Source organism: Argopecten irradians, unplaced genomic scaffold (genome assembly GCF_041381155.1).
Source record: "Argopecten irradians isolate NY unplaced genomic scaffold, Ai_NY scaffold_0549, whole genome shotgun sequence".
Lineage (NCBI taxonomy): Eukaryota > Metazoa > Mollusca > Bivalvia > Pectinida > Pectinidae > Argopecten > Argopecten irradians.
This window is the reverse complement of record NW_027188016.1, coordinates 1-19,029: the sequence shown is the minus strand read 5'-3', so window position 1 is coordinate 19,029 and position 19,029 is coordinate 1. Positions and strand designations below refer to the sequence as shown.

The following is a 19,029-nucleotide window of genomic DNA, read 5'->3' as shown; positions in this document are numbered from 1 at the left end:
CGATATGATAGTCTTCACATAATGTTCAGTATTTATTTATATGGGTAAAGATGGAAGTTGGAGGCATCGTAAGAGAGAGGAAAGAGAACATGGATCCTTCACACAGAACTATAACATTTGCACCCTCCTCTTCCATTTCATTATAAAGTCACGAAGTCTACTGGTTATTGAAAACAAAATTTGAACACACTCAGAAGTCGTTCTATAAGTATGGTATGGACCAAGTATTTTTTACGCTTTTTATAAACCATTACCATATTTCACCGCAAATAAGACGCCCCACACAGATAGGTAATAAAGGTCAAAAGTGGTGGGGGGTCTTCTTTGCGGACAGCCCGCCTGATAACATTGATCTATGAGGTGGCCATCTTGGATTTTTCAATGTCTTGTCAGTGTTGTAACAGTCTGAAAATGTGTCGAAATAGGTGGGAGTCTTATTTGACGGAGGGGGTTTATTTGCGGTGAAATATGGTATAAGAAACAATTTGACCACGACAGGCTGAGTAGACTACAAACCACCAGCCATTCCATGTGGACATGTGAGATAATGAAAAATAACACTTTATATGAATTCACTTTTTCTTATATGAGTTTATTATTTTATTTTTTTGCCCAATGTACTCTACATTACAAAACATTTTGACACATTCATTCTAATCTATATAGCTACTTGCTTTGCTCTCTAAAATAAAAATGTTACCTTTCACATAAATATAGTTTGATATCATGATATGTAAAACTATCTTTGAGACCTTTGTGATTCTGTCTAATATTTGTTTCTTTAGAAGAGGTTGAAGTTAAACACTCTATATATAACTTGCAACCACGCAATGCACAAAAATATACAACCAACACAAAGTAAAAAGGAAAGTTAGATGTGACTGAAGTTCATAAAATATGAACACATGAAATGTTGTCATATATATCCTTACACCTGAAAATGTATAACTTACACCAAATAACACATATATCTCTCTCTTGCCTTATCATAAGTTCATACAATAATGTTTGGGGGAAGATGTCCGGCCTACTACATATATTTGTTTCTATGACCTGATTCACATAGTCAAGTAAAAATTAAATCAAATAAAACTAACTAGTACACAAAACGTCCTGGCTGGAAACCTGTGTATGTATTTGTCGAGGAAGGAAATTTATTCCTGATTTTCCTTATCACACAACTTGGTATCACTTTTCTTTTTCCCTGGCCTAGTCTTCCATGGCGCCACAAAGTGAAGTTTCTATAAGCTGAATGGCGCATAGATTTATTGTAATTGTCCACCCTTTCCCTCGTCCTTCCTAGCATATCTCTGTGGTACCTGTGTCCTAACGCCAAGACCTGTGGGTCAAGTACCAGAGTCTCTAATTCCTGAAAGTAAATGTGTTACATCATATTACATATAATATACACCACATATGAATATAAAAACATACAGTGATACACTGCAAGGAATATCGAAGATATCAGATGAAATATGATCTACAGAATATACTTTATTATTTCAAGGATTATAATATTATATCAGGTCCTGAAACAATGAAATCAAGAAAAATTTGAAACAATGATACAATAATTATAATAGTATCTCATCTAACCAAGCTATCACTCGAGCGATGGTCCCAAACCACGGATGACCATATTTGTAAAAGTATTTAAATGAGTATTTGAGAGACTGTATCTCATTGGTGGACCAATCAAAAAACTACAGTACCGCTTCCGGTTTTGAATAGCATCGATCGCCGCCATATTGCCTACGCTTCGTAGTATGCCTAGACTGAGGATAACATCAGAACGTCTTACGTAATGCCAGTAGCCATGCCTGTATCAACAGCTAGCCAAACGTTAAGTCGCTGAACAGAAGGTAAGCAAATGATACAGCATTTCGAAATTCCTGCGATGTACTGTACAGTTAAGGGACAAGTACAGTAACTAGGCCTACTCTCCTCAAAACTATTGTTTTCCTCACAAAAATATAACGTTAGGCCTACTGGACGAAAAATTACCTATAAAAGATGTTGAATATCAATGTTTAATGACACTGCTACATACCAAGTAGGTCTTATGTCTATGTAAGCCTTAAAACTGACAATGCAAGTTAAAAAGTATGCATTTGAAACTAAAAAAATATATAAGGTTAGGTCTACTGGGGTCACACTTAATAACGACAACAAACGACAAGAAACGACAACAAACGACAACACGTTAAATACAAGGAAAAGTTAGTGACAACACAGGATATGTTATTCAGTACATTAAAATGAATATTTCTACCAAGTTTTATGAAGATTGGAGCAAAAATGAAGGAATTAGAGCGATTTGAATATTCTGAAATCGGCCGCTGGTCAACGATAGATCGAGTGACAAGAGGTTTGCCGTGACGGTATACCGACAACACATTGTAACATCGAAAATGTTTTGAAACCTGGACAGGTTTAACGACAACAGAAGATATGTTTTTTGTCATACTATAATGCATCTATGTACAAAATTCCATTTAGATTGGAATAAAAATGAAGACTTTATACCTGTTTTAATGTTACGAGATCGGCGACTGGTCAGGTTTATATCGTGAGTGTGTATGTTCAGTATTACCGACAACACATCATAGCATTGAAAATATTACAACAAGAGAGATCCCAGAGGGATCTTGGCGCCCACCACAGAATGATATATGTTTGACAACAGAAAGAGGGATCTTTTCCCTGCTTTTCAAACTTTTACTACATACTATATATGAAACTTGAGAATGATCCTTTCAGTACTTTCTGAGATATGTAGCAGTAACAAACTTCAATTATCAAAATCCAAGATGGCTACCTTGCTGACCGATCTGTCCGAAAATGCACTAGACCCCTCGGGGAACATACATATGAAATTTGAGAAAGATCCCTTCAGTACTTTCTGAGAAATAGCGGTAACAAACTTTAACTATCAAAATCCAAGATGGCCGCCGGTCGGCCATCTTGTTGACCGATCGGTCCCAAAATGCAATATGCACAACTACACATGTAGGGCCCTAGGGGAACATACATATGAAATTTGAGAAAGATCCCTTCAGTACTTTCTGAGAAATAGTGGTAACAAACTTTAACTATCAAAATCCAAGATGGCCGCCAGTCGGCCATCTTGTTGACCGATTGGTCCCAAATGCAATTTGCACAACTAGGGCCCTAGGGGAACCTACATATGAAATTTGAGAAAGATCCCTTCAGTACTTTCTGAGAAGTAGCGGTAACAAACTTTAACTATCCAAATCCAAGATGGCCGCCGGTCGGCCATCTTGTTGACCGATCAGTCCGAAAATGCAATATGCACAACTAGGGTCCAAGGGGAACATACATATGAAATTTGAGAAAGATCCCTTCAGTACTTTCTGAGAAATAGCGGTAACAAACTTTAACTATCAAAATCCAAGATGGCCGCCGGTCGGCCATCTTGTTGACCGATCAGTCCGAAAATGCAATATGCACAACTAGGGTCCAAGGGGAACATACAGATGAAATTTGAGAAAGATCCCTTCAGTACTTTCTGAGAAATAGTGGTAACAAACTTTAACTATCAAAATCCAAGATGGCCGCCAGTCGGCCATCTTGTTGACCGATTTGTCCCAAAATGCAATATGCACAACTAGGGCCCTAGGGGAACCTACATGTGAAATTAAAAGAAGATCCCTTTAGCACTTTCTGAGAAATAGCGGTAACAAGAATTGTTAACGGACGGACGGAAGGACGGACGGACGGACCACGGACCACGGACGAATGGCGATTTGAATAGCCCACCATCTGATGATGGTGGGCTAAAAACCTAACGACAACATAAGATATGTTGTTTGTCATACCATAATGCATATATGTACAAAATTTCATTAAGATTGGAGTTAAAATACCGGAGTAATGACGATTTCAAACATGAAGAGACGCAGCGTGTATACATGTGTGTAAGCCAAGCTTACATGTACAGATCTAGATCCGACCGACAACACAAAATATTTTACGAAATTACGCAGTAATGTTACCGCAAATAATAATATATGTAACCTATATCTAAAGAAAGTAATTCATGCCAATTGTAATGACTATTGATGAAGATTTGAATGAGTAATGATCATTGAAATTCTCAGTAGACCGACGGCTTGCATACAGTATACATAGAAGAAGCACACACGTGTGTATATTATCAGTGTGATTTCAGTTCGCGATTGTATTTATTGTTATGTAAACATATGGTGTTTATATATACTCATATCATATGTTTATCTTAAGAAATACACTATTATATGTATATTTTTTTTATTGTACATTTTTGTATAAAATATTTGCGTATATTTTCGAGAGCATGAATGAACGACAAAGAAAAAGCGCCGATAATGTCGTCTATCTTTGGCGAGGATGGACTGATCGATCAATTCGGATACTATCAAAGAATTTGATTCAGTATCAAGCAAAATCGACGATATGTATGGTGAACGTATGGGTACATATTGGTCTGAAAAAACTTTACCAACTATATCCGGCGCAGGGTGGTTGAGGCCCGAGTACGATGCCTCCATATACCCAAAGGCTGGAAAAACAACAACTGCGAATCAATGAATCACATCATAAAGCTTGTTGGTGACAGGAAAATTTCGAAAGTTCCAGATTTGATAAAACGATTAGAGCACATACAAAACACGCAGTACAACCATGTGCGCAGATCGCTTCAAGGAATAGGAGAGTACGAAATAACTCCGCATGCGCAACATTTAAAAATAAGTTCAGTATTTTGGAGAGAACTGCCCGTTGTAGAAAAGACAACGGAAAGTGCACAAGTTTTTGAAACTTGTGAAGCAGTAAAAGGAACTTATATCTTCCACTAATGGAATGCTAACTATTCCAAAAACTGCAGCCATCTCGAAAAAACCGGGTACGCGAAAACGTGTGCGTGGAAATCGAACAGAATCGCACGGTCCGTCTAAACAGAAAAAATGTCTTAGCGAAATCTTGTGTGCCCGCAGGACGGGATTCAAGATATTAAAACTTAATCTTTCAAATAAAACGTATTAAATAAAGTCAAAGTTACCGCGTAAATAAAATAGTGAATTAATATAAAAAAAATATTTACGCAGCTAAAAATACACAAAAAAAACCTAAATAGATTAGCTACACCAACATATATAAAGGACCCTGAGTAGAACCACGTCCGTTCGTAGGGTCTGGAAACATATTCGTGTATTGAGTATGGCCGAGAGTTCTACACCGACTATAATGATGTTTACACAACAATGGTTTAGACAAACAGTATCGAGACCCTATGCACTCGTACACACGCGTGTACAGGTGTGTGTGTGAGTCGTCGATCTGTTGTCGGTAGTAAACCTGACCAGTCGCCGATCTCGTAACATTAAAACAGGTATAAAGTCTTCATTTTTATTCCAATCTTAATGAAATTTTGTACATAGATGCATTATAGTATGACAAAAAACATATCTTCTGTTGTCGTTAGGTTTTCAAAACATTTTCGATGTTACAATGTGTTGTCGGTATACCGTCACGGCAAACCTCTTGTCACTCGATCTATCGTTGACCAGCGGCCGATTTCAGAATATTCAAATCGCTCTAATTCCTTCATTTTTGCTCCAATCTTCATAAAACTTGGTAGAAATATTCATTTTAATGTACTGAATAACATATCCTGTGTTGTCACTAACTTTTCCTTGTATTTAACGTGTTGTCGTTTGTTGTCGTTTCTTGTCGTTTGTTGTCGTTTGTTGTCGTTATTAAGTGTGACCGGTCTACTGTAACGGTTAGGCCTAATGAAATTTTTTTTTTTGAAAATTGTTTCTGAGACCACAGGAACTTGGCGTTCTGTCTATAATATAATATGAATGTAAGGCAAAGCCTCAGAAGAGCTCAGCTACATGTAAAAGATTATAACATCATAACTTTATATTGTCTATATTTTTCTACGAGATCAAGGACGTATATGAGAAGGATAAGTCACACTGAGTTTTGGGCAAAGACAACGCAGGCGCTTTTGTGTTTGTGCACTGACCGTGACGTTGGGCGACGACTGATTTCCTTTGATATCCGCCGCCGCAGCCTTTGATGTAGCATGGGGGGTGCGAGGGTTACCGTCTTACTTTCTGAAGCGTGCTGCCATTTCATGAGCGGTCGTATTTTTTTAACGATAGTTTAAGACATTTCTTCTAAATCTTCCGTCTTTAAAGCAAGTTATAAACGTTGTGAAATTTAATTTACTTTACATTGGCGTTTCGTTTGATTCGATAAGACAAGTATTTGTTGAGAAAAACGGTTTTTATTCCCGGTTCATAAGCGTCTCGCGTGGTGTTTAGTAATGTAAAGAGACAGACACGAATCCTTCTCACTTATAAATCCTTGACGAGATTAACAATAAAATATTTCACTGACATGCACATACTATCGATAGTTAGAGAGAATTCAAAATAATCCAAATGGAATAGTTCAATATACATGTACTTTAATCTTGTTTTTATCAGATGCAAATGCTATCAAAAATATGCGCGAATCTATGCCGTCATCTTTGGCGTCAGGTTTTGTGATCTCACTGCTGACGGTTCCGTGCGCTTTAGAACATACACGGTATATATTGGACCAGTACATTTATTGTGTTGTTCTTGTATATGTGTAAATTAAAACTACGTACAGTAATTTTAAAGCGTATACCGATGACACATTTCGTCTAGTACAGAAAATTTCAAATCTTGTCGTGCTGATAACGAGAATTAAAACATGGCTGCCTACATGGAGGCGCGAGACTTTTCCTGCGGGACACAATTTCAAAGTCCAAGGGGTACTGGAATGTATTGGAATCTTTATGATCACACACGTATTATGGTTAGTAGAGCTTCGCTCTACGCGGCCTTCGGCCGCGCAGAGAGCTGCGCTCTTATAAATCTACTTAGTCTAGTATAAATATATATATATAAAAAAATACCCCTATAGTATAAAAAAAACATATAGGGGTATTTTTTTTATATATTTATACTAAATATTATTGACAGAATATCAAGCTCCTGTGATGAGATATACCTCAGTTATGTCAGTGTCGTATCCAAGGAAGTGTCAGCCATTTTTCTTTCTGCTCTGCTTAAATTAGTTACCTTCACTGGCCAACCCCCTATTTTAAGTAGCGAACTTTGAATCTCGTAGCGAATCTCCCCGCTGAAATGACGTTAGCATGCGTACACGATATTGTGTTTTGACGTCATTCCATCACCAATAGAAACAATAGTCCTGCACAAACATTAACGGGTATCCGTGGTATGTGAATAAGTGCCATTATGTCCAATACAAGCTAATATAAATTTTCAATATACATTTAGGTTTTATGCGCACATGTCACTCGTTCTGGACAGGTAGTCACGTGCACATGGCCAGTTGAGTGCATCGAGTATGATGATGTACATGGCGATATGTGGACGGATTATTATTTGGAATTCTATTCAGCTTTAGTTGACGTGTTTTTTAGGTCATCTGACCCGAAAGGTCAGGATGACCTATATTCGTCATATTTCGTCCGTTGTCGTCTGCCGTGCGCCATCCGCCGTGCGTTAACTTTTCACATTTTGAACTCAAGTTCTACCAGTGTGATTTGGCTGAAACTTGCCTGAAATGATCCTGACATGGTCCCGACAAAGTGTTCTTATTTTTCGGGTCGATCCGAAATCCAAGATGGCCGCCACAGCCGCCATCTTGAAAAACACATTTTGAACTTCTTCTCAAGTTCTACTGGTGCGATTTGGCTGAAACTTGCATGAAATGATCCTGACAAGGTCCGGACAAAGTGTTGTTACATCTCTGGTTGATCCGAAATCGAATATGGCTACCATGACACTATATCTAATTAATTTCCTATATGATTATTGCCAAGGTAGTCAGATGACCGTTAAGGCCCTTGGGCCTCTTGTTTGCTAAAACAATTAAGCCCCATACAGCATTACAGGTAACGACTTTGTTTACATATTAGTAGGTGATGCACAGTGGACAAATGCTAGGAGTAAATGTATATGTGTAGACTGAGCGCAGGTGTGTCAATTAATTTTATACGCTTTATATAGGGGTCGGTAAGCGTGTCTGAATGTAAAACAAAAATGGCTGTCCTTGACAGGGGAATGTCTCATAACAATTTTTGAAATACAAGTACATGTATACTTTATTTTTAATCATTTGAATATTTTTTACCTTGCATTGTCAGCTTTAATAACGTAACTTATAGTGGCGTTCCGATTAGTCGAGTTCGTCGAGTATCGTTGGTTCGAGGTGTTTGATCAATTAATCGAGTAAGAAATCTGTAATCGAGTTTCATCAGAATTTTAGGACGCCATGATAAAACAAAGTATAAAGTGAAGAAAATCAGGCGACATAAAAAAATGACAGCACCGAGAGGCCTTGCAATCATAAGCCTTTGAAGGATTTTTTTTATATGAAATTTGTTTATACATCAAGGAATAAAGTAATCGATTTTAATCGATCATTGATTGGTTAAATAAAACTGATGATCGACCATGAAATTTCAACCTATTCCCAACATTACCAGGATTTTACAGTAAATTTGATATCTGCCTCTGCCAGGCATCGAACTCGGGACCTCAGCTCTGGATTACCAGTCTGACGCTCAAGCGATTGAGCTAAAGAGAAGTTCTTTCTAGCCGAGCGCTAGTATTGACCAGGGTTACATATTCCCCCTCCTGGTATCAACTCGTCCTCGAGTTTCCAGGGGTCACAACGATTCCTTTGCAGGTATTGTGAAGTATCATTCCCGAGTCCCTACGTGGGAGCCAATGTAACAGGGTGCAGGATTTATAATAAATCTAATACCTGCCTCTGCCAGGGTTTGAACACAGAACCTCATGATTACTAGTCTGACACTCAACTGATTGAGCTAAAGAGAAGTTCTCTCTAGCCGAGCGCTAGTATTGACCAGGGTTACATACTCCCCCTCCAGGTATCAACTCGTCCTCGAGTTTCTAGGGGTCACAACGATTCCTTCGCAGGTATTGTGAAGTATCATTCCCGAGTCCCTACATGGGAGCCAATGTAACAGGGTGCAGGATTTACAATAAATTTAATACCTGCCTATGCCAGGGTTCGAACTCAGAACCTCATGATTACTAGTCTGACACTCAACCGATGGAGCTAAAGAAAAGTTCTCTCTAGCCAAGCAATATATTGCTGCTGGTATTGACCAGGGTTACACTAATTTATACTAGACTAATTAAGTAGATTTATATATTATACACCAATTTCCTGTGGTCTCAGAAAAAATAGGTATAACACCATGTTTATGTAGACACTATAAGTCTAGAACCAGGGGTATGTACACATTACAAGTCTAACACCAGGATATATAGACACTATAACTTTTTAGGTCATCTGACCCGAAGGGTCAGGATGACCTATAGTCGTCATGTTTCGTCCGTCGTCGTCCGCCGTCCGCCGTCCGCCGTCCGCCGTGCGCCGTCCGCCGTGCGTTAACATTTCACATTTTGAACTTCTTCTCAAGTTCTACCAGTGCGATTTAGCTGAAACTTGCATGAAATTATCCTGACATGGTCCCGACAAAGTGTTGTTATTTTTCGGGTTGATCCAAAATCCAAGATGGCCGCCACAGCCGCCATCTTGAAAACACATTTTGAACTTCTTCTCAAGTTCTACCGGTGCGATTTGGCTGAAACTTGCATGAAATGATCCTGACATGGTCTCAACAAAGTGTTGTTATTTTTCGGGTTGATCCGAAATCCAAGATGGCCGCCACAGCCGCCATCTTGAAAACACATTTTGAACTTCTTCTCAAGTTCTACCGGTGCGATTTGGCTGAAACTTGCATGAAATGATCCTGACATGGTCTCGACAAAGTCTTGTTATTTTTCGGGTTGATCCGAAATCCAAGATGGCCGCCACAGCCGCCATCTTGAAAACACATTTTGAACTTCTTCTCAAGTTCTACCTGTGCGATTTGGCTGAAACTTGCATGAAATGATCCTTACATGGTCCTGACAAAGTGTTGTTATTTTTCGGGTTGATCCGAAATCCAAGATGGCCGCCACAGCCGCCATCTTGAAAACACATTTTGAACTTCTTCTCAAGTTCTACCACTGCGATTTGGCTGAAACTTGAATGAAATGATCCTGAAATGGCCCCAACACAGTGTTCTTATTTTTCGGATCGATCTGAAATCCAAGATGGCCGCCGAAGCCGCCATCTTGAAAACACATTTTGAACTTCTTCTCAAGTTCTACCAGTGCGATTTGGCTGAAACTTGCATGAAATGATCCTGACATGGTCTCGACAAAGTGTTGTTATTTTTCGGGTCGATCCGAAATCCAAGATGGCCGCCACAGCCGCCATCTTGAAAACACATTTTGAACTTCTTCTCAAGTTCTACCGGTGCGATTTGGAAATCCAATATCTGGGAAGTTCAGCCCTACCTACAATGACATCACAACACTTTAACAAGAGGCCCAAAGGGCCTTAACGGTCATCTGACTACCTTGGCAATAGTAAAATTAATTATATATGGTGTCACTTTGTCAGGACCATGTCAGGATCATTTTCAATTTCTTTCAACAAATTTTATTTCAAACAAGAGGCCCAAGGGCCTTAACATATAGGAAATTAATTAGATATAGTGTCATGGTAGCCATCTTCGATTTGTGATCAACCAGAGATGTAACAATACTTTGTCGGGACCATGTCAGGATCATTTCATGCAAGTTTCAGCCAAATCGCACCGGTAGAACTTGAGAAGAAGTTCAAAATGTGTTTTCAAGATGGCGGCTGTGGCGGCCATCTTGGATTTCGGATCGATCTGAAAAATAACAACACTTTATCAGGACCATGTCAGGATCATTTCATTCAAGTTTCAGTCAAATCGCACCGGTAGAACTTGAGAAGAAGTTCAAAATGTGTTTTCAAGATGGCGGCTGTGGCGGCCATCTTGGATTTCGGATCGACCCGAAAAATAACAACACTTTGTCGGGACCATGTCAGGATCATTTCATGCAAGTTTCAGCCAAATCGCACTGGTAGAACTTGAGAAGAAGTTCAAAATGTGTTTTCAAGATGGCTGCTGTGGCGGCCATCTTGGATTTCGGATCGACCCGAAAAATAACAACACTTTGTCGGGACCATGTCAGGATCATTTCATGCAAGTTTCAGCCAAATCGCACCGGTAGAACTTGAGAAGAAGTTCAATATGTGTTTTCAAGATGGCGGCTGTGGCGGCCATCTTGGATTTCGGATCAACCCGAAAAATAACAACACTTTGTCAGGACCATGTAAGGATCATTTCATGCAAGTTTCAGCCAAATCGCACCGGTAGAACTTGAGAAGAAGTTCAAAATGTGTTTTCAAGATGGCGGCTGTGGCAGCCATCTTGGATTTCGGATCGACCCGAAAAATAACAACACTTTGTCGGGACCATGTCAGGATCATTTCATGCAAGTTTCAGCCAAATCGCACCGGTAGAACTTGAGAAGAAGTTCAAAATGTGTTTTCAAGATGGCGGCTGTGGCGGCCATCTTGGATTTCAGATCGATCCGAAAAATAACAACACTTTGTCGGGACTATGTCAGGATCATTTCATGCAAGTTTCAGCCAAATCGCACCGGTAGAACTTGAGAAGAAGTTCAAAATGTGTTTTCAAGATGGCGGCTGTGGCGGCCATCTTGGATTTCGGATCAACCCGAAAAATAACAACACTTTGTCAGGACCATGTCAGGATCATTTCATGCAAGTTTCAGCCAAATCGCACAGGTAGAACTTGAGAAGAAGTTCAAAATGTGTTTTCAAGATGGCGGCTGTGGCGGCCATCTTGGATTTCGGATCAACCCGAAAAATAACAAGACTTTGTCGAGACCATGTCAGGATCATTTCATGCAAGTTTCAGCCAAATCGCACCGGTAGAACTTGAGAAGAAGTTCAAAATGTGTTTTCAAGATGGCGGCTGTGGCGGCCATCTTGGATTTCGGATCAACCCGAAAAATAACAACACTTTGTTGAGACCATGTCAGGATCATTTCATGCAAGTTTCAGCCAAATCGCACCGGTAGAACTTGAGAAGAAGTTCAAAATGTGTTTTCAAGATGGCGGCCATCTTGGATTTTGGATCAACCCGAAAAATAACAACAATTTATCAGGACCATGTCAGGATCATTTCATGCACTTCTTCTCAAGTTCTACCGGTGCGATTTGGCTGAAACTTGCATGAAATGATCCTGACATGGTCTCAACAAAGTGTTGTTATTTTTCGGGTCGATCCGAAATCCAAGATGGCCGCCACAGCCGCCATCTTGAAAACACATTTTGAACTTCTTCTCAAGTTCTACCGGTGCGATTTGGCTGAAACTTGCATGAAATGATCCTGACATGGTCCCGACAAAGTGTTGTTATTTTTCGGGTCGATCCGAAATCCAAGATGGCCGCCACAGCCGCCATCTTGAAAACACATTTTGAACTTCTTCTCAAGTTCTACCAGTGCGATTTGGCTGAAACTTGCATGAAATGATCCTGACAAGGTCCCGACAAAGTGTTGTTATTTTTCGGGTTGATCCGAAATCCTAGATGGCCGCCACAGCCGCCATCTTGAAAATATATTTTGAACTTCCTCTTAAGTTCTACCGTGCGATTTGGCTGAAACTTGCATGAAATGATCCTGACATGGTCCTGATAAATTGTTGTTATTTTTCGGATTGATCTGAAATCCAAGATGGCCGCCACAGCCGCCATTTTGAAAACACATTTTGAACTTCTTCTCAAGTTCTACCAGTGCGATTTGGCTGAAACTTGCATGAAATGATCCTGACATGGTCCCGACAAAGTGTTGTTATTTTTCGGGTCGATCCGAAATCCAAGATGGCCGCCACAGCCGCCATCTTGAAAACACATTTTGAACTTCTTCTCAAGTTCTACCGGTGCGATTTGGCTGAAACTTGCATGAAATGATCCTGACATGGTCCCGACAAAGTGTTGTTATTTTTCGGGTTGATCCGAAATCCAAGATGGCCGCCACAGCCGCCATCTTGAAAACACATATTGAACTTCTTCTCAAGTTCTACCGGTGCGATTTGGCTGAAACTTGCATGAAATGATCCTGACATGGTCTCGACAAAGTGTTGTTATTTTTCGGGTCGATCTGAAATCCAAGATGGCCGCCACAGCAGCCATCTTGAAAACACACTTTTGAACTTCTTCTCAAGTTCTACCGGTGCGATTTGGCTGAAACTTGCATGAAATGATCCAGACATGGTCCCGACAAAGTGTTGTTATTTTTCGGGTCGATCCGAAATCCAAGATGGCCACCACAGCCGCCATCTTGAAAACACATTTTGAACTTCTTCTCAAGTTTTACCGGCGCGATTTGACTGAAACTTGAATGAAATGATCCTGACATGGTCCTGATAAAGTGTTGTTATTTTTCAGATCGATCCGAAATCCAAGATGGCCGCCACAGCCGCCATCTTGAAAACACATTTTGAACTTCTTCTCAAGTTCTACCTGGTGCGATTTGGCTGAAACTTGCATGAAATGATCCTGACATGGTCCCGACAAAGTATTGTTACATCTCTGGTTGATCACAAATCGAAGATGGCTACCATGACACTATATCTAATTAATTTCCTATATGTTAAGGCCCTTGGGCCTCTTGTTTGAAATAAAATTTGTTGAAAGAAATTGAAAATGATCCTGACATGGTCCTGACAAAGTGACACCATATATAATTAATTTTACTATTGCCAAGGTAGTCAGATGACCGTTAAGGCCCTTTGGGCCTCTTGTTAAGTGTTGTGATGTCATTGTAGGTAGGGCTGAACTTCCCAGATATTGGATTTCCAATGATCATTCACTGACTGTTGGTTTTTAATAATTGAGGAACTGGATTTCTCTCATGAACATTTTCGTTCATACTAATATTATTATATACAGATACACTTGTACAATTGTCTTGTAAATAAGTATATAGAATCATAAAGAATTATGAATTGCATTTATATATATGTTTAGAGATCTTAGGAACATATTGTTCATATGCTTGCAATTTGTTGTCCATTAGATATGTGTATATTAATTAGCAATATATAGGGTTGTCATTGATATCTTTTTTTTATTTATTGTCAATATTGATTCCATTAGTTTAGTATTGAAACAAATTTAAAAAGATCTATATTTTTTGGAATCCATCTCAGAAACACATGTACATATTGTATAACTATTGCCTAAAATTATATATATAAGTACCGGTATTGTCAACATCTGACTCATGGACACAATCATGTATGCCTTCACTAGTACTGTCAGGTCATTGATGTCATTCAACTCGATCAACATGTATTATAGAGGCAGGGAATATAACTGGATACACTGGTTGCATACATAAGATAATGTCAGGATCAATGCCTTCGGGTAAAACGAGGATTCACAGTCAGATCATTTTACATATTCTATATAAGTATTATTGGTTTCAATGTGTTAAAACATTAATAGATACTAGATAAATAATACTTAAATCGACTTAGCCTCCTTATAATGCATATTTTTTTTATTGTAGATGTCACCACAGCATAGACCCTATTTTGTGACTTCTTGGCAGAGCACAATCTTCCCTACAATGCATATGTTGCTGATCATTTCACAAAGATCTACAAGAAAATGTTTCCCGATATCAAGCTTAAGATTTCCTGTAAGTTTGACTGTAGTCAAACAAAGACCACCATGCTAGTGAAGAAAGCCCTGGCCCCAACGTTAGAGCAGGAAGTAGTTCAGCACCTGAGATCTTAGCAGTAATGGTTCATTTCTTAAACAGCAGGACTGTCTCACGGTCCCTGGCCATGCCTATTTGTAACGTCAGCAATTCTCAGAACATCTGCAAATATACCTTCAACAAATGTTCTTGTAAGGATATCTTTCATAAGGTATCAAGTTCTAAAATAAATGAAGTAAGCTATAGCCTGTATGTAAAAAATCCATCTTGTTGGAATTTGAATGTAAAAAGAAAATTACTGTAATTACCTGCATATAACCCGCGCCGGGGTATAGCCCAGGGGAAGCAAAATCAAGCATTTTCTATGATTTTGAAAAATAAATTACAGATAACCCACACAGTCAGATTGCCTTCGGGTTATACTTTGATGTAATCCTTGAAAATACAGTTGATTTTTGACAGGACATATGTAGTATATGATATACTAATAATGGTTCATGAGTCTATATATATACACATATATATATGCTTTATAGTCATTTCATTTCGAAAGGGCTATAGGTTTATTCAAAGATATGTAAAGCTATCAATAACATATATTTTTCTTTGGAAATAGGTTTTAAATGCAAGGAATAATAGCTCATACAAAAATATTTTAGAATAGTGAGAGGGTTACCTGAACTATTTCCAACATACATGTATAGCCCGCATATTTTTAGCCCACCATCAGCAGATGGTGGGCTATTCAAATCGCTTTTCGTCTGTAGTCCGTCCGTTAACAATTCTTGTTATCGCTATTTCTCAGAAAGTGATGAAGGGATCTTTCTCAAATTTCATATGTAGGTTCTCCAAGGGCCCTATAGCTAGTTATGCATTTTGCATTTTGGGATCAATCGGTAAACAAGATGGCCACCAGGCAGCCATCTTGGATTTTGATAGTTAAAGTTTGTTATCACTATTTCTCATAAAGTACTAAAGGGATCAGGCAGCCATCTTGGATTTTGGTAGTAAAAAATTGTTTCCACTGTTTCTCAGAAAGTGCTAAAGGGATAATTCTCAAATAACACATGAAGGTTCCTCTTGGGCCCTAGTTGTGCATACTGACATTTGGGACCGATCGGTCAACAAGATGGCTGACCATGCCAGTCGCCGTCTTGAATTTTGATTGTTGAAGTTTGTTACCACTATTTTTCAGAAAGTACTGCAAGGATCTGTCTCAAATTCCATATGTAGGTTCTCCTCGGGTCCTAGTTGTGCATTTTGGGACCGATCGGTCAACAAGATGGCCGACAGGCCGCCATCTTTGATTTTGATAGTTGAAGTTTGGAAAGTAGAGAAAAGATCCATCTGACAATTGTCAGACATAGATCAATCTTTGGTGGGCACCAAGCTCCCTCTGGGATCTCTTGTTATAATTTGGTAATAGTTTTCACAGATAGTCCGCATCGGCAGATAGCCTGCATTAGGCATCTTCTGATATAAAAAATTGTATAGCCCGCTGGCAATACGCAGAAAACTACCGTAAATGATTAAAAATAAGAAATCAATATCCAGATATGTTATTTTTGATTTCAAATAATAAATTTCCTAGATTCAATAAATTTTGCTGTGCTTAACTGGCTAATAGATATTTAGTTAAGACTATTGTAATTAGTCATCATGTTTCGTCCGTCGTCGTCCGCCGTCCGCCGTGCGTTAACTTTTCACAATTTGAACTTCTTCTCAAGTTCTACCGGTGCGATTTGGCTGAAACTTGCATGAAATGATCCTGACATGGTCCCAACAAAGTGTTGTTATTTTTCGGGTCGATCCGAAATCCAAGATGGCCGCCACAGCCGCCATCTTGAAAAACACATTTTGAACTTCTTCTCAAGTTCTACCAGTGCGATTTGACTGAAACTTGCATGAAATGATCCTGACATGGTCCCGACAAAATGTTGTTATTATTCGGGTCGATCCGAAATCCAAGATGGCCACCACAGCCGCCATCTTGAAAACACATTTTGAACTTCTTCTCAAGTTCTACCAGTGCGATTTGGCTGAAACTTGCATGAAATGATCCTGACATGGTCCCGACAAAGTGTTGTTATTTTTCGGGTCGATCCGAAATCCAAGATGGCCGCCACAGCCGCCATCTTGAAAACACATTTTGAACTTCTTCTCAAGTTCTACCAGTGCGATTTGACTGAAACTTGCATGAAATGATCCTGACATGGTCCTGACAAAGTGTTAATATTTTTCGGGTCGATCCGAAATCCAAGATGGCCGCCACAGCCGCCATCTTGAAAACACATTTTGAACTTCTTCTCAAGTTCTACCGGTGCGATTTGGCTGAAACTTGCATGAAATGATCCTGACATGGTCCCGACAAAGTGTTGTTATTTTTCGGATCGATCCGAAATCCAAGATGGCCGCCACAGCCGCCATCTTGAAAACACATTTTGAACTTCTTCTCAAGTTCTACCGGTGCGATTTGACTGAAACTTGCATGAAATGATCCTGACATGGTCCGGACAAAGTGTTGTTATTTTTTAGGTTGATCCGAAACCCAAGATGGCCGCCACAGCCGCCATCTTGAAAACACATTTTGAACTTCTTCTCAAGTTCTACTGGTGCGATTTGGCTGAAACTTGCATGAAATGATCCTGACATGGTCCCGACAAAGCATTGTTACATCTCTGGTTGATCACAAATCGAAGATGGCTACCATGACACTATATCTAATTAATTTCCTATATGTTAAGGCCCTTGGGCTTCTTGTTTGAAATAAAATTTGTTGAAAGAAATTGATCCTGACATGGTCCTGACAAAGTGACACCATATATAATTAGTTTTACTATTGCCAAGGTAGTCAGATGACCGTTAAGGCCCTTTGGGCCTCTTGTTTTTTGCAGGAATCATGATAATCCTTTGCAGAATGTTATTTCCTTTGTCCCAGATAACTACTCTGTTATGAAAGGTAGACACAACTCTCTGATGACCTACATCAAAGAGAAAACACCCTTATATTTTTGATATTGGATGTAGCTGCCATCTGAGCAACCTGTGCACTGTGGCAGCTGTCAAGACCCTCCCTATGCCCATCGAGGATCTATTGGTGGACACCTTCTATTACAGGTACATATAATTTGTATATATTGCTTGAGGTAATTGGTTCCCAAATTCTTTATAAGATTTAAACTTTTAAGACAAAGATCTCGTCAATGATGTAATGTGTGTTAATATCATATAGTCCCACTTGAAAACATGTATTTATAACATTTATCATTCAGTGAAGATATTTCAGTGGGTGTTTGTTGAGATGATAGATTGAAACTGTGGGAATGTTAAAGATGCTCCACCTCTGACAAACAGAATTTTTTTTTACAATAAAAAACATGAGCAGACGAATTAGTATTTTTCTTCAGTTACAAAAGTTACTTACTGTACACCATTACCACTATTGAAAAGTTTCAGCTTCTAATTTTACTTCAAGATAACAATATTAAACAATAATTACTTGCGTCCGGAAAAAAATCGATGGCACTATGTCCTATATGGAATGAGGTACTGATTGCGCGTGCAACCGAAAGCAAAATTATATTGTTTTTTGTGTTAATCAGACATATATATATACATGATTAAATACCAATCGTTGTTAAAATGATAAGAATCATTTATGCTCTGTCAGTGGTGGGGCTTAAAATAAAATATTGTTTGTTTCCCCTTTCCGACCTACCCACCAAAACACTCCCTACCCAAAATATTTTATTGGCATTTTTCATACCAAAAATATTTTTTCATTTCTAATTTTTTTTTGTTTTCTCTGTTTTGTTTCTTTTCTTATAATACATTTTATGCTTTTATAACTTCAGTTTTAGAAAGAAAACTAATAACTTGAGGTATTTGTTGTCTAATAAAAAAAAAAAAAAAAAAAAAAAAAAAAAAAACTACCTACCTACCCAACACTGGTATGGGTTGTTAAAGGGGAAACAAACAATTCATTAGGGCTGGCCTGGAACATCTTTAATTATTTAACTGAGAAATATGTTAAATTATATATTTTCAGCTCAGACAGGAAAGAGAAGTACATAGAATTTACAAAGTTTTGTGATGTGGAGCCAACCAAGATACTGAAACATAGCTCTACCCATTGGTTGAGCCTTGAGAAGTGTGTAAAGTGAAGTGCCTCCTAGATCACTGGCCAGCCCTCCAGAGCTACTTCAATTCTCGTGATGACGTGGAGAAGCCTGTCCGCATCAAGAGGATTGCTGGTCAACTATCATCTTCATAGATGAGAATGTACTACTTATTTCTGGCTTTCATCCTAG

At 38.8% G+C, this 19,029-nt stretch overlaps 1 long non-coding RNA gene across 5 annotated transcripts; it reads left to right on the top strand.

The window, feature by feature from the left end:
* Positions 1–1,587: 1,587 nt before the first annotated feature.
* Positions 1,588–19,023, top strand: LOC138312980 (uncharacterized). Of its 5 annotated transcripts, none has more exons than XR_011207108.1 (4): positions 1,588–1,862; positions 14,567–14,910; positions 17,614–17,836; positions 18,768–19,023. It is a non-coding gene; the product is annotated as an uncharacterized lncRNA (long non-coding RNA). The 5 variants fall into 5 exon arrangements; XR_011207107.1 differs by having other exon boundaries at positions 14,567–14,930; XR_011207111.1 differs by having other exon boundaries at positions 1,589–1,862; positions 14,567–14,798.
* Positions 19,024–19,029: the final 6 nt, after the last annotated feature.